The sequence below is a fragment of the Acinonyx jubatus genome, chromosome E2 (assembly GCF_027475565.1).
Source record: "Acinonyx jubatus isolate Ajub_Pintada_27869175 chromosome E2, VMU_Ajub_asm_v1.0, whole genome shotgun sequence".
Classification (NCBI taxonomy): Eukaryota; Metazoa; Chordata; class Mammalia; order Carnivora; family Felidae; genus Acinonyx; species Acinonyx jubatus.
The window spans coordinates 28,908,461-28,923,408 of NC_069396.1; the positions used below are offsets into that span (position 1 = coordinate 28,908,461).

The following is a 14,948-nucleotide window of genomic DNA, read 5'->3' on the forward strand; positions in this document are numbered from 1 at the left end:
TTCGCGGCCCGTGGGCGTTGTACAGCAGCCTGACCGGGAAGAGGTTCCTCTTTGCCTCTCTCTGGGCTGATTCAAAAGGCAGAGATTCGGGCTAGGTTTTGGTCTTTCCATTTTTTTTTTTTTAAAGCAGCCAAGAATGGCTGTCGTAGGATGATGAATTACCTCCAAAGGGCAGAAACGAATCTAAGTGCCAACATCAGCCTGGGCTCCCTGGAGGACAGATGGTAGCTGGTACTGAGCAGGTGCCCTGCTGAGGCTCCCTACCTGGAGACCTCGGCTCCCTCTCTGGCTCCCCTGCGGGTGTTCGAACTTCGGAGGGAACGCGGAACAAGGAGCCAAGGCCTGATTTGGGGCAGGGCGGAGGCAGCTCGGTGCCGTGTCCAAGCGTCACGGGGCACCGGTCCTCCCCAGGGTGGGGAGGCCGCTGCTTGGGGGGCTTCTGCACTGAACCCCGCAGAGGGGTCCAGCTGCAAGCCCGGGTTTCGGGGTCAGGTGGTGAGCTGGGAAGGATTCCTATCCAGAAGCTGATTAGTTTAAACTGCGGCATCACAGGAATTACAGGGCAAGTTTCCAGTAACCAGCACCACCAAAAAGAAAAACAAAAACAAAAACAAAACAAAAACAAAAACGTGCCCTGCTGGAAATACCTCCAGCTCACATTAAGAATGGGAGAATAGTAAAGTGCCATTTACAAGTCAATTTCTCTTCATTACCCAAGACACGTGTATGTTCATTCATTCATTCCTTCTTACACTCATTCATTCAGCCAGGTGGGATCACCTAGCTGGAGCTAAGTGTATGCTCAGGGCATCAGCAAAGGAGGGGACCCCCACCCAAGGTTCAGCTTTAATAGATTTTTTTTCCTGAATCTTATAATCTGAAAATCTTAGAATAGGCTTTAAAAAAACTTCTTTAGCATATGTATATATTTTGTGTTTTGTGTCCACTATTATTTTATACTTTGAAAAATTTTAAGTTTTTAATTTATTTTGAGAGAGAGAAAGCACAAGTGAGCAAGGAGCAGAGAGAGAGAGAGAGAGAGAGAGAGAGAGATGGAGAGAGAGAATCCCAAGAGAGAATCCCACATCCCTGATGCGGGGCGCGAACTCACGAACTGTGAGATCATGACCTGAGCCAAAGGTGGACGCTTAACCGACTGAGCCACCCAGGCGCCCCTATATTTGGAGTTGGGGACTCTGTTATCTTTACAAGGCTCAAGACCTCAACAGTGTCTCGTTGTGGTCCCACATTCAACAAGCATTGGCACACGCATTGTGCTAGGTACTGGGACATAGCTGCTGTCTTAGAGTTTTTTAGAGAAACAGAATTGATAGGATATAGATATAGATATAGGTATAGGTATAGATATAGGTATAGATATAGATAAATTTCTATATAGAGAGACAGACTTATCATGAAACATTGAATGATATAATTATGGCAGATGACAAGTCCTAAGACCTGCATATGGTAAGCTGGAGAGCCAGAAGACCCAATGGTATAAGTTCCAGTCAAAACCAGTAGGCTGGAGACCCAGGCCTTCCTGATGTTTCCATTCAAGTCCAAAGGCTAGAAAAATCCGATGCCCCAGCTTGAAGGCATCCCCTTACTCACAGGAGGGTCAGGCCTTGTGCTGTGTTTGGGTCATCAGTGGATTGGGATGACTGGAGAGGGCAGTCTGTTTGACTCGGTCTATCCGTTCGAATGTCTGTCTCGTCCCCAAACATCCTCACAGATGCCCCTGGGAGACTGTGTGACCAAATATCTGGGTGCCCTGTGGCCCAGCCAAGTCACCAGAGGAACCCTTCTAGCTGGGGATGCAACTGCTTTGTTAACTATGTGCTCGGTTGTCCAATGGTGCCATTGGGAGAAAAAGGAAGGAGGAGGCATCTGGGGAAAATCAAGAAGCGAGTGAACAGACCTGGGAAGAGAGATGAGTCAGAGACAGAGAAGAGGTAAGATTTTGAGCTTCTGGGGGCACCTGGGTGGCTCAGTTGGTTAAGCATCTGACTCTTGATTTTGGCTCAGGTCGTGATCTCACGGTTCGTGGGTTCCAGCCTTGCATCGGGCTCTGTGCTGACAGCATGGAGCCTGCTTGGGATTCTCTCCGACCCTTCTCTGCACGCACGCGCACTCGTGCTCTCTCTCTCAAAATAAAGAAATAAACGTTAGAAAAATAGCAGAAAATAGCAGAAAGTAATGGGCGATCATCATCCCGATCTGCTCAGTCTACACCTGCTGTCCTGGTGGTGTCCTGGTTGGTTCCGCCTTTGGGCCCAATAAAAGTGCCCCAACTAGACCATAAATCATACGATCCCCATCAGTCCTCGGGCACTTTCTGAGCTGCCCGCGTGTTCCCCACGGCTGGGAAAGGTTGCATGTTGGCTAACTGATATCCTTCCAACTCTAATAGGGTGCCGCTCTTAGGGTCCTGGAATCAGGCTGATTCAGGTGACCCAGGAATCACCAACCACCATGGCCCCACCACCATCTGTGAAGTTGTTCCAGAAACTGCCACGTGTCAGGCACTATCCTGGGCACAGGAGTCGGGGGAGGGGGGCGGTGAGCTACGAGGATGAACCGCATCTGGAGGACAGACCAGTAAGCAGATAATTATAGCGCAGCGTGATGAGGGCTTTGAGGGAAGGAAGCCCGGCGGCTCAGGAAGCCCCACGAAGAAGTGCCTTTTTATCACTGGCCATTGCTGCAGGCGAGTCTTTCTGAGGTGTTCAATATTAATTAATGAGCAGTAATTGAGCACCTGGCCCCCTGCCTTCACCCTCGCCCCCCTGCTGTCCACTGTCCACACAGCCAGCAAAAGAGATCCTTTTCAAGTAGGCAGCTGATGAGGTCACTGTCTTCTTTCAACAGCCCCATGCTTCCCACGATGGGAGACTAGCATCCGGGTCCCTGTCCTACCCGCTCTGGCCGCTGGCTACTTCTCTGAGCACGTTCCCCTTGCTAGTGGGGTGTAGATGAGAGAATGCACTCCAGCTATGGGGACTCAGGGAGGTAGAGAGTTAAGCCCAGTGTGAGAAGCTAGGGGGCAAAACGCACGCTCCAGTGAAGGATGGGCTGACCTGTAAGGTAGTGAGTTCCCTGTCACCGGAGGTATGCGAGCAAAAGAAGGATGCCGACTGGGAACACCCGTGAAAGAATTACAACTTTAAAAGAGGAGCTTCTGCAAGCTGAAACTTAAGGTCTGTTTTAATATGTTATCCTGTGATAAAGGCGTTTTGTCTATAGATGGACGTGCTCCCCTCCTGTCTTCTCAGTTTTCGGCAAGAGAAGAAACACTCGTCTAAGCTGAATCAGCTTTCAGGACCTCACTGGGTGACAGAGCAGCTGGCAGAGTCACCAGGCTGCTCCTTTCTGGCACACTGTTTCCCCAGACTGGAGAAAGGACCATCGGACGGAGCCCCGGCTGGCTGGTCGTCTGTTGTCTCTCTACTATTTTATTTTTCTATCAAATTCTCACCTAGCACTTGCTGTGTACAAGGCACCCCGCTAAGTGTCCTTTCTAACTCAAATAACCCCCAGAAAAACTCTAGCTGGTAGGTACTCTGATCATTCCCATCTTACAGATGAGGACGCTGAGGACACAGAGGTTGAGGACCCTGTCCAGGGTCGCACAGATAGGCTGGGAGAGACCAGGATTTGAACCCAGGCGGTGCAGTTCTAGACCATATTCTCAACCACGACAGCCATCATACCACCCTCTTTTTTCCCTGAAAGCTTTGGTTTTTGATGTCTTAGCTTTGGTTTCATTGGAACATAAGTGCCTCCCCCTGGGAGTGTGCTCTGTCTATGGCTTATTTTGCAGGCTTTGGGACCAGGGCTGCAGGGTCTTTCTCTCTGGGCTGTGCTCTCTCACCAGGCACCAGCCGGTGCAGAGACCTGACCTGGGTCATAGGAGGCCAGGGAAGTGGCTGTGGGTGACCCCACGCAGCAGACCCACCTTCTCTCGTAGAGTCGTCTCCTGTTCATCCTGGGGATTCCAACGGAACCACCACTTCCGGAGAAGTTTCCTCTGCCCTCTTCCCTGCCCTGCCCTAGAGTGTTAGTCAGGCGAGGCCGGGCTATGCTGCAGGAACAACCAACCTCGAATCTCAGCAGGACATCACCGCTAAGGTTCGTTTCTCAGTCATGCCAAGAGTCCCCCGCAGATCCAGGCAACCCCGCAGAACCCTGTGCCGCAACTCCAGGTTATTCCCTGCTTGTGATCACACGTTCTCCACACATCTGCCTCAAGGGGGGAGTGAGAGCTGGAGAACCATGGAGAACTGTATGGGGTGGGGCGTCGTGTATGCTCGCGTTTCATTGGTCAGAACAAGTCACGTAACTCCAAAATGCCCAGGCAGGAGAGGACTAGACACAGGTGATCACTAGTCTTGTCTTCCACACCAGACCAGGTTTCCTTCTAATTGTTCTCACATCCACGTGTACCTTCCTTTTATGTGTCGGGCTGTAGTGACATACTGGTGTGATTCCATGATGGACGGCCCTCCTTCCCCGATCTCCATTAGAGTATAACTTCTGTGAGGCGGGAGCCATGTCTACATGTAAGTATTGCTGAATGAGTAGGTGAATAGATGAGTGGATGGATGGACGGACAGGTGGATGGATAGATGGATGGATGGATGGATGGATGGATGGATGGATGGACAGACAGATGGTTGGATGGACGGATGGATGGATGGATGGATGGACAGATGGATGGATGGATGGACAGATGGATGGTTGGATGGATGAATGGGTGGTTGGTTGGATGGATGGATAAATGGGTGGTTGGTTGGATGGATGAATAGATGGATAGATGGATGGATAGATGGATGGATGGATGGATGGACAGACAGATGGTTGGATGGATGGATGGATGGATGGATGGATGGACAGATGGATGGATGGGTGGATGGACAGATGGATGGTTGGATGGATGAATGGATGGGTGGATGGATGGACAGATGGATGGTTGGATGGATGAATGGATGGACAGATGGTTGGATGAATGGATAAATGGGTGGTTGGTTGGATGGATGAATAGATGGATAGATGGATGGATAGATGGATGAATGGATGGATGGATGGATGGATGGATGGATGGATGGTTGGATGGACGGATGGATGGATGGATGGATGGACAGATGGATGGATGGATGGACAGATGGATGGTTGGATGGATGAATGGGTGGTTGGTTGGATGGATGAATAGATGGATAGATGGATGGATAGATGGATGGATGGATGGATGGATGGATGATAAAGGGCGGCGGTGAGCCCTTTCTTTGCATGAAAGATGATGGTATTCACAATTTAGCATTACTTGGATGTGTCTGCTCTTTCCTCCAAAGTTTCAGAACTAATCCTTGTAAGAGTTAATTAAGACTTCCTAGGGGATTAACATCTGAGGCTTTTTTGGAGGATTAATTATCATTTGGTGTTAATGATGCAGCCAAACTCTCAGGAGAAGTTGTAATCTCTGAACTCAGGCCCTGCTTCCTGCCTCAGTCCCAGCTTCGCTGACCTGCCAGTCCTCCCGTGGCCACGAAGGACAATGGGTGTCTGAAGCCACGCTGGGGAGTGCTCCTTGTCTCTGTCCTATTATGGCTGCAGCTTCCCTGGACCATGAGCTCTGAGTATGGAAGGGATGGAAGAGACAGGTGGTACAGTTAGGACATTAGCAGAAAACGTATTCTCCATTCAAGGCCAGAATGTGGCATTAAATGCGTCTGATTTTCAGATGGCCGAGGAGGAGTCAGGGGCCCCTTCCAGGGCAGAGAAGAAGGGAGAGGATGCTAAACCTTCACCATCCTCTTTCCTCACAGAACCTCAGCCTTCTCTACAGTGTCATCGAAGCTTCGTCGTCCCTGTGGCTCTGACACTTTGTGAGAAGTCACTTGGGGGTGAGTTCTCAGGGGGGTGGTACGAGAAGGGTTTAAAATTAGTCACAATCGTCTGTGATCTCATCCGTTGGTTGAACTGCTGGGGAGGCAAGTTTCATCAGAGGCCACGTCAAACCATCTCTTCTCTCCGTCGTTCAACATGATTTTATGATAAACGGAGCTGTCGCACAGGGTGGTGATCAGCCATGTCACTATCATTGTCAGGTTCTCCCACCTCGGGACACGTGGCAGACCTCTACCTCTCACCTCCTGCCAATGCAGCCATGGACTTGCCTTGTCCAGTGGGATGTGAGAAGAAGTGATGTGTCATATGTTATGACACATGTGATGCTCTGGGCAGAAATTTTTCATAGTCGTTGGGCAATTCACCTTTTGCCTCCTTCTCCTGCCCCAGTAACTGGTAACCCTCCAGACAGGAGGCCTCAACGGCCCAGATGCACGAATGAGGAGTCTGATGGACTCCTTCCCACTGGATAACCTATCCCGAAGGATAACCTTCCCGCTGACCTCCAGGGGCCACGCAGCGTGAGGGAAACTATGCTTCTGTTGTGTATAGGCACTCAGGTTTTCAGTCGTTCGTTCCTGCAGTGTAGCCTAGCCCCTCCTGCCGGAAGTGAGTCCCAGTGTGGACAGCAGACCCCCTGGGAGGCGCTGCAGAGCACGTTCCAAGAGCAGGTTCTCTGGAATCAGGCGGTCCTGGGTCTGATCCCTGCTGTGCCTCTTCGAGGCTGAGCCCCTAGAGACAAGTTACTTAACATCTCTGGGCCTCCTTTCCTTTCTCTGAAAAGTGAAGCCGGGACCCGTCTCACAGAGTCCTTTGCCAGGACCGGGTGAGAAAATAAAAGAGCCGGGCGTGGTTCCTCCCATTTAGTAAACTCCGTAAATGTTGATGGAGCCAGAGTGCAAACAGGTATAAGTTCCTTTGCTTTGCTACGCAGTTCAATCTATTTCAAGCCGCGAGTTAGAAGCCAGTCAGTTTAGGGGCGCCTGGGTGGCTCAGTCGGTTAGGTGTCCGACCTCGGCTCGGGTCAAGATCTCGAGGTTTGTGAGTTCGAGCCCCGCGTCGGGCTCGTGCTGACAGCTCAGAGCCTGGAGCCTGCTTCGGATTCTGTGTCCCTCTCTCGCTCTGCTGCTCACCTGCTCCTGCTCTTGTGTCTCTCTCTTAAGAATAAATAAGACCCGTAAAAGAAAAAAAATAGAAGCCAGTCCGTTTAGTGTTGTCTGTCTTGCCCAGTGATACCTCCTCGCTCCAGCAGGGCAGGGGGACAAGGGTGACCGTCTTCAATCTCTGTTGGCATCTGCTGAGTCTTCCGTATTGCCGTCTCGCTTCTGGTCAGGTGCCCACACCTGCCACGGCCAGAACGGCCTTCCTTCCTGAGAAGACATTCCACATCCCCCTCCTGTCTCTGGGCTTCTGGAAATTTCTCCACAGAAAGTCCCGTTGTCCTGGGCTAGCTACCGGAGCCCCTGGGAGGCTGTGTGCCCCCTCTGGCTGGACACACCTCTCTATTCTGCTCTCCCTCCGTGCCGGAGGCTCGCTCTTGCTGTGGGAACAGGGACACTGCTATTTCAGCTTTGGAATTCCTTAAATCTACCTGCTTTAGGGTGGGCTGACGGGGGGTGGGGGTGGCTGTCAAGTTCATTGATTTCTTCAGATGCTCCTCCACCCCCAGGGTCTATGGATCTAATCTCGGAAAGACAGTTTGGCTTTCTGAGCCAATGTGAACAAATATGGCCCCAGCACGTCATGTCTCCCAGAAGGAGATTTGGGGACCCGGGCGATGGGCTCACAAGTACCTTTTCTCTGTCTTTGCTTCCACGTCCTTTCCTGGAGGCAATGGATGCCATATGTTGGAGCCGCTCAGAAGGTAAGGAAGGGTCAGGGGGTAACAGGAAATACCAGCGAAAAACAATAATTGGTATGTATTTAAAATTATCACCCACATCATTAGCTATTACTATAATTGTTATTACTATAATCATTGGAGACATACTGAGTTATGGGTTCTTTTATTAATAAGTGAACTCCCTTCACCTCGTGCTCCCCTATCCAAATAATACCCACTTAATTAAGGCTTAAGTTTTGCCTTGCTGCCTCAAAAACCATTTCCCGACCTCCAGCCCACACGTTTCTTCCCTCCTCTCAGCTCCTGTCTTGCCCACCCTCTCTGGTAGGGATCAGGATCTATTTTAAATGAGCTTTTCCCCGGTGTATGTCTCGCTTTGCTCTCTTGTGCCGGTTACCCGGGGCAGCAACCAGCCCCCAGATCCCCGCTGGGGTGATCCTCGTATTATGTTTAAGGCACGTGTGGCTCAGGGATTAGGGGTGGGTAGAACTCCGACGGTTTGTGTCCGTGCCAGGATATCTGGGACTCTTCTCTGCCCCCACCTCCCACCCCCCACCAAAGGTGGCAGTGACTTGATGGCTGGGGTAGGAATCTTCTGGAGATGTCTTTACTCACACGTCTGGCGTTCGATGGTGACTGTTGGCCAGAACGCCTACACCTGACCTCTCTCCATGTGGACTGGGCTTCCTCCTATCATGGCAGCGTCAGACTTCTTACTGGACGGCTCGGGGCTCCAAAGGACAGTGACCCACGATTACCAGGCAGAAGTACTACCCCTATTATGATCTAGCCTGGATGTCCCATGTCACCGCCGCAACTTCTGTCCCGAGCTGCCCAGGTTCATGGGGGAGAAATGGAGACCCCCACCTGTCTGTGGGAAGAGTGTCAAAGACACGCTGTATTCGGGATGGGAGGTGTTGTAGCGACCTTTGGAAAATACCATTTGCCACGGATCCTGGATACTTCCCCCCCCCCCCACTCCGCCCCTGCCCCCAGGGATGGAGATCCTGACTTAATTCTCCTTGAATCTTTTCCAGATCTCTCTTGAAAATAATACACGCTCAGCAATATTTATTGGGTGATTAACTGGCCTGTGATCGAGACAGCCACCTGACTGTTTTGGGTTAAAGCAAGTGGAGTGGAATAGCATTTCGTAATGGATGAATCACTCAGATATATGCATTATCCAACTATCACTTAAATACCACAGCAACCCTGCCAAGGAGGTGTTGGTAGCCTCATACACGAGTTCCCTGAAGTCTCAGAGCGTCTAGGTAACGTGTCTAATGTCAACGCAGCTGGTAAGGGACAGATTTGAATCCAGGATTTGCCCCTCAGCCCAGGACTCGTCCCCACCTCGAGTGGCAAAAGCCCAGTGGAAACAAAGGTGACCAAAAAAAAAAAAAGAAAAGAAAAAAAAGGCAGGTAAGTGTAACTCTTCAGCCGTTTGTCTCGAAACTTTTGCCGGTCTCTGATCCAACATCTGCGGGCTGTTTCTACTTCCTGCTGAGCCCCTTTCCAGAAGGCTCCGTCTGGAAAGGACTCCAAATTCAGCACTGAAAGCCCAGCTCCTGGTAACCGAAGATGGTTGGCAAATGGTCTTTGAACAAACCTCTCTCATGAAACGCCGGGTCGGTTTCACAAGTACATAAAATAACAACGGAATCAAAGACATAAACAAGAACAAGCCTGTAATCGTCACAAAGCGGGCAGGCGTGGGGGAAGGAAGGCGGCTTCTGATGCTCTCGCCCCTCCTGTTTTCTTTGCAGGCGAGTCCAACGCTCTGGCCATCTGTTCCTTGTTGTGGGTGGTTAAGTGAAATGGGCTGCCAATACAAATAGCCCCACTTGAGGTTTGTTTGCATAAATTGTTTTGAAAGCTTCATGACGAATTTTCAGGATTACTTGCAGTGGTGGGGACCTCGGTGGAGGCGGAAATATAAATTTAGAGATGCCAGTTGGAATCTATTAATTTCCTTGAAGCCCATCGCCCTGGCTCTGCTGCTCAACTGGCTGTGTGACCTTGGGCAGGTGAATTAGCCTCTCTGGTCTTTAGGCTCCCCATCTGCTCGATGGGAGGTGATAGGCATTGTGGACACCTCGTGGGACAATGAATTTGAAACAAGATGAGGCAGACGAAATGCTTAGCGCGGGGATCGGCGCGCGGCGCGAGCTCGGGAAAGGAAGCGATCGGAGCCTTTCTGCTGAAATGAGAGGAAGGGTGGCCCCATTTGGTGCTCAGAGGCAGACAGCCCTGGGGTGGTGGGCCAGCTACGTGACACACTAGCTGGGTGACCTTGGGAAACATAGCTTCTCTCTGAACCTCGGGTTTTAAATTCGGGGAATGGGGCTAATCATGGGTCATGAAGGCTACACGAGGCCACGTGCAAAGCACAGAGCACGATGTCAAGTGTTCACAACGGCTGCCACGGTGATTATTCCACGAAGACCATGGCTAGGCTACCGCTGGCTTGGGTTTGGGCTCTTTACTCTCTAGGCCTGGGATGGTGCACCCCCGTTCCGTCCCCTGTGCCTTCTCTGTTGCTTCCGATCTTGGTTGGAGCCACCCGGAGTGCAGTTTGTTCAGAAGGAGCGAGACGGGGGCGCGGCTAGGAGGGGAGGCACAGGAGTGTCACAGGGGTACTTGACGGCCGTGCTCTGGACTCTGGCAGGGAAGACATTAAGGCCACCGCCTGTGCATGCTCGGCTGATAAAGAAAGAAGACGCACAGAGCGAGGTGGAGAGAGGGAGACACAGCGCAGAACAGCCCGCGGCCAAATGTCGCCAAGCTTGCGCTGGATTCCGGACCCCCCCCCCCCCCCGGTGCTGCTGGCGTCTCATGGCGCACGGCGAGGGGTCTCCAGGGAGAGCCCATTTTAGGTCAGTTGTCTTGGGGTAAGAGGGAGAAAGAGACAGACGGGAGGGAGAGAGAAGTAACGAGAGCGTGAGACGAAGGAGGACTCAGCGAGAAGCAGAGAAGAGACACAGAGAGCCGGGGAAGAGACAGAAAGAGAGACGGGAAAGAGGCAGAGATAGAGTCAGAGGGACATGGGAGAAAGAGAAGAGGCGTGGAGAGAGCAAGAGAAGGAGAGAAACCCAGAGGGACACGGACAAGGACGGACACAGAGAAGGTGAGACAGAGAGATGGAGAGAGACAGGGAGAGACACGCATAGCTATACAGAGAGAGAGAGACACGCGTGCAGAGAGTGCGATAGGGACAGCAGAGGGAGAGGTGGAGGGATGAACAGAGATAGAGACCGAAGAGAAAAGGAGGGCGCAAAGGCTGTCCACAGCTCCCAGAACCCGAGCAAACGACGCAGTCCGCTCGCTCTTGGATTCAGAGCTGCACGCTCGGGGGCCATCAGAGGTGGTGATGGGCGGTGACCCCCATCTTGTCCCTGGGACGCCCGCTGCCCATCTGCCCCCCGGTCTGGCACACCGGCCAGACCTTTTTCTGGCTCCCGGGGGCCTGGCCTGGTTCTTTCGTCTCCCTGCCGCATGGCCCCGTCTCCTAGTGCACACGGAGAACGGCCCAGATGGAGCAAAGGGCCAGGGCTCGTGGCCATGCCCGTCGGAGCATTTCTGCCGATGACAGTTAAATTGCCGGGGCCTCTGTTCTTCATTGACATCACAGACGGGAGAGTCCTCCGACGACCTCCCCCAAATGAAAGCCAGCTGCCCCCCATCCCATCCGTTGTGCCTTCTTGTTTCCTTTCAGACGGTCTTCTGACTTTCAGCTCCAACCTGCCGTCTGCCTTGACAGGCTGTAGTGCTTAATGATGTTTTATTGTGTGATTTCACCAAACCCTAGAGTTTTTCACTTATTTGAAGCTAATGGACGAAATCTGGACCCATTTGCCAAAACAAGCCCCGTTGTGGCAAGGAGCAGAGTGGTCACACATAAATCAGAGTCTCAGGTAAAAGATTAGGTTTCTCCTGCATCGGAGCCAGCGACAGGCCGGATTTCTACGCGATTGGTATGTGTAGAACCAATGGCCGTCCCGAGGCATGTTTGAAACTCGCTTTCCTACCGGGAAGGATGCGGGGCAAACTAGTGCCCTGGGTTCTGTGATAAATGTCGGCCTAACCTCTGTTGTATGTGAGTCCTGGAGGCATCTGTAGCTGGCAGGCACGCTCCAGAAAGCAATCACATCCTGGTAGGGGACGTGCCTATCGTTTGAAGTAGAGAGTGGACCAGTGGGCGAGGTTCTGGGGGGCTATGCCTACCAGCGGGGTTGCACTCTCTCGGCAGTGTGGAGTAGGTGACTCAGAGGGCAAAGCTTCACATTTGGGTAGGTGTTAGAGCGGCGGCTCTCGGCCAGAGATGATTGTGCCTTCTGTGGGACCCTCGACAACGTCAGGAACATTTTCAGTTGCCACAACTGGGAAGGGAGGGTGTCAGGGATGCAGCTAAGCGTCATACCATGGACAGGACAGCTCCCCACAACGCAGAATGATCTGGCCGAAAATGTCAATCCTGCTACTGAAGAATCCTGTTTTACGTGGAGGGAAACAGTGTGGTGATATGTATGATCCAGATGACTGGGCGGACAGGTACAGCTGTGCAGGTGGCGCATTGGCCAATTCCAGTGGGTGCTGGTCACATTGCCTCTGGGGAACACGGGCCTCCCGGAGTTGGGCAGCGCAAAAGCCCTTGGGTGGTGGGGAGCGTAGTACGGAGTACGAACCAAGTTGGGAGTACGAGCAAAGACTCAAAGGCAGGACAGTTTGTGTTTGGTTTGCCTTGAGCAGAAGATGCCTGGAGGAGATTGGAAGGCAGTGAAAAGTTAGGGTTGCGTCTAGGAGCTCGGCCTTTGTTCCGCGAGCAGTGGGGAGCCACGGAAGGCTTTGGGAGATAGCGTGAAATGAGATGTGCTTCGGGAAGACTCGGTGAGCAGCAATCCGTAACGTAGCTGAAAGTCGTCATGGGCGGAGAAAGAGCAGGGGAGGCTGGGAGAAGGGACGCCAGCAAGAGAAGCGTTCCGTGGCCTGTGGGATTAGAAGAGATGGGCCCGGGGAGCAGACACATCGCGGAGGCCAGTCACGGGGTGAGGAGGGCAGCGAGGATACCCGTACCACCGGGGCCACCAACTCCAAGCCCCTCTTGGATTGACCCCGAGTAGACCCTCCCGCCAGCTTCAGCGTGAAACTGAACACCCTGCGCAGGTGGCCCCGAGGCCCGCGTAACAAACACGGTGCTGCTCTGAGTTATTTGTCCTTCTCATTTGTGGTGACAAGGGGACCCAGAGAGAGAAACGAGAACACGCCCGCAGCCCGCCTGAGGATCCGGGGACACCACCCTCCGAGAGCACAGAAGAGAGAGTTTTAGGTGTTTGCTGTCACGGTGAAGGTAAATAAACATTAAAATTAAAAAAAAAAAAAAAAAACAATTGAATGAGTTAATGAATGTAAAATTTTTTTTATCATTTATTTATCTATTCTAAGCGGAAGAGAGAGAGCGAGAGAGAATCCCAAGCAGGCTCTCTGCTGTCAGCACAGAGCCCAGCACAGAGCTCGATCTCACGAACCATGAGATCGTGACCCGAGCCAAAATTAAGAGTCAGGTGCGGGGCTGAGACTGAGCCACCCAGGCGCCCCTAAAAGTAAAATGTTTTCGTAGGAACTGGCAGGAAGTAAATGCTCAATAACACACGAGTCATTTTGATCATTATCATTTGTTACTTTCATTAGCCCTTATGCTCTAGGGTTTGACAGGTACCCCTTAATAACCAGTTAATGCGTTCTGTGTGAAAGATACTCAGCCTCTCAGGCACGGAATAATTCTGATCTCCGCTCCCAAGAAGGTCATTTCTTTATCTGCTGTTTTTACGTCGTTAACGGCAACGTGCATCTTCTCTGAGTGTTTGTTTAACCACAAGTGTCAGTCTTTGGGGGTTACCGTGGACCTGAACTGGACCCACTAGAAATGAGCTACACCGCCCCCCCACCCCCCCCCCCGCCCCCGCCCCCGCCCATTTCCGCATCTGGCATTTGGGGCAAGACCCTGGGACTCCATCAGCTCAGAGTGGAAACAGCCACTGGCAGGAAATAGCAGGGCTTCGCGGGCCAGAGGGAGATGTCTTTGGTTACGCTCAGTCATTATCACAAACGAAAAAAAGGAAGAAAAACAAAAAACCCACCCTCATTTGGACAAAGTGACTTAAATGAGTGTGTTTCGAAGGAACCTGAAATAACTCAGAGGAGGGAGATGACAAATATCCGGTTCCAGAAAATAGTAGCCGGAGCGGCAATGACTGAGAAGAACATTCACAGCGCCCCCTGCAGGAGGAAACGCGCCACGTCGCCCTGTTGCCTGTGAGCCTGAGTCAGGGACGAAAAGTGGCGCCAGGCCAACCAATGACGCCGTGAGGCTCTACAGGTTTTATGTGCCACGAAAACGTCTGCTTTCTCGGTCGATTATTTAAATGAGTGGCTAGAACACAAAGCGACCGACAAAACAAAGCATCTTTCCCTTCCAAGAGGCAACATTTGAATCCACTGTCTAAAGATCTCCGGAGACCCCTGGCGAGCTCCTGGATTTGTCACGGGTCTGGGTGAGGCGTAAACAAGGATGAGAGAAGTTTCTGACGTGGAATTTGGAACTGCCCCGCCGTCGGCAAGAGCCAGCGGCTACCAGGCCCTCTGCTAGGGCAGTGTATCTCATTGCAAGCAATGTAGGGCTTGCTGTATCTCAAGCTCATTGCTTGCTCAAGCAATAGAGGGCTTGCTGTATCTCATTTAAATCAACACCAGGCGAGCTCCCCGACTTCAAGACTGGCTCCCTGGTGGTAAATCTTGTCGGCGAGATAATGCCAGATTCACCCCTGGGGACCCCGTGGGGCTGGCCTTCCTGGAGTCAAGCCCCGGGCGGCCCCACCATGGGCCCATGACCTGACGTGGCCACTGGGTGTCACTGTGCCACTGATCTGGGCCACAGAGGGCATTTATCTGGCTGTTAAAAAACCCTGCCTCTTAAGGAAAACACTGGAACATGACAGTTGGGAGAACTACTCAGACAGGCCTTAATTATAATGCAAACCTTGTCAAAAAGATGGTGTTTACTGTAGGAGGCACTTTACATGACTAACTTCCACGTGCTAGGGGACGTTTTTAGATCCAGTTCCAAACAAAATCAAAACAAGAAAGGCGAGAAAGGAGCCAAATGAACAGTCCCGATTCTTAATTCCGCAAATTGTGA

At 51.9% G+C, this 14,948-nt stretch overlaps 1 long non-coding RNA gene across 3 annotated transcripts; it reads left to right on the forward strand.

Annotated features, from left to right (window-relative positions):
- Positions 1-3,982: 3,982 nt before the first annotated feature.
- Positions 3,983-13,687, forward strand: LOC113595268 (uncharacterized). 3 transcript variants are annotated; one of them, XR_008293624.1, is made up of 6 exons: positions 3,983-4,562; positions 5,826-5,903; positions 7,577-7,771; positions 8,788-10,629; positions 12,989-13,100; positions 13,196-13,687. It is a non-coding gene; the product is annotated as an uncharacterized LOC113595268 (long non-coding RNA). The 3 variants fall into 3 exon arrangements; XR_008293623.1 differs by having other exon boundaries at positions 3,983-4,131; positions 4,472-4,562; positions 5,826-7,771; XR_003415759.2 differs by having other exon boundaries at positions 5,826-7,771.
- Positions 13,688-14,948: the final 1,261 nt, after the last annotated feature.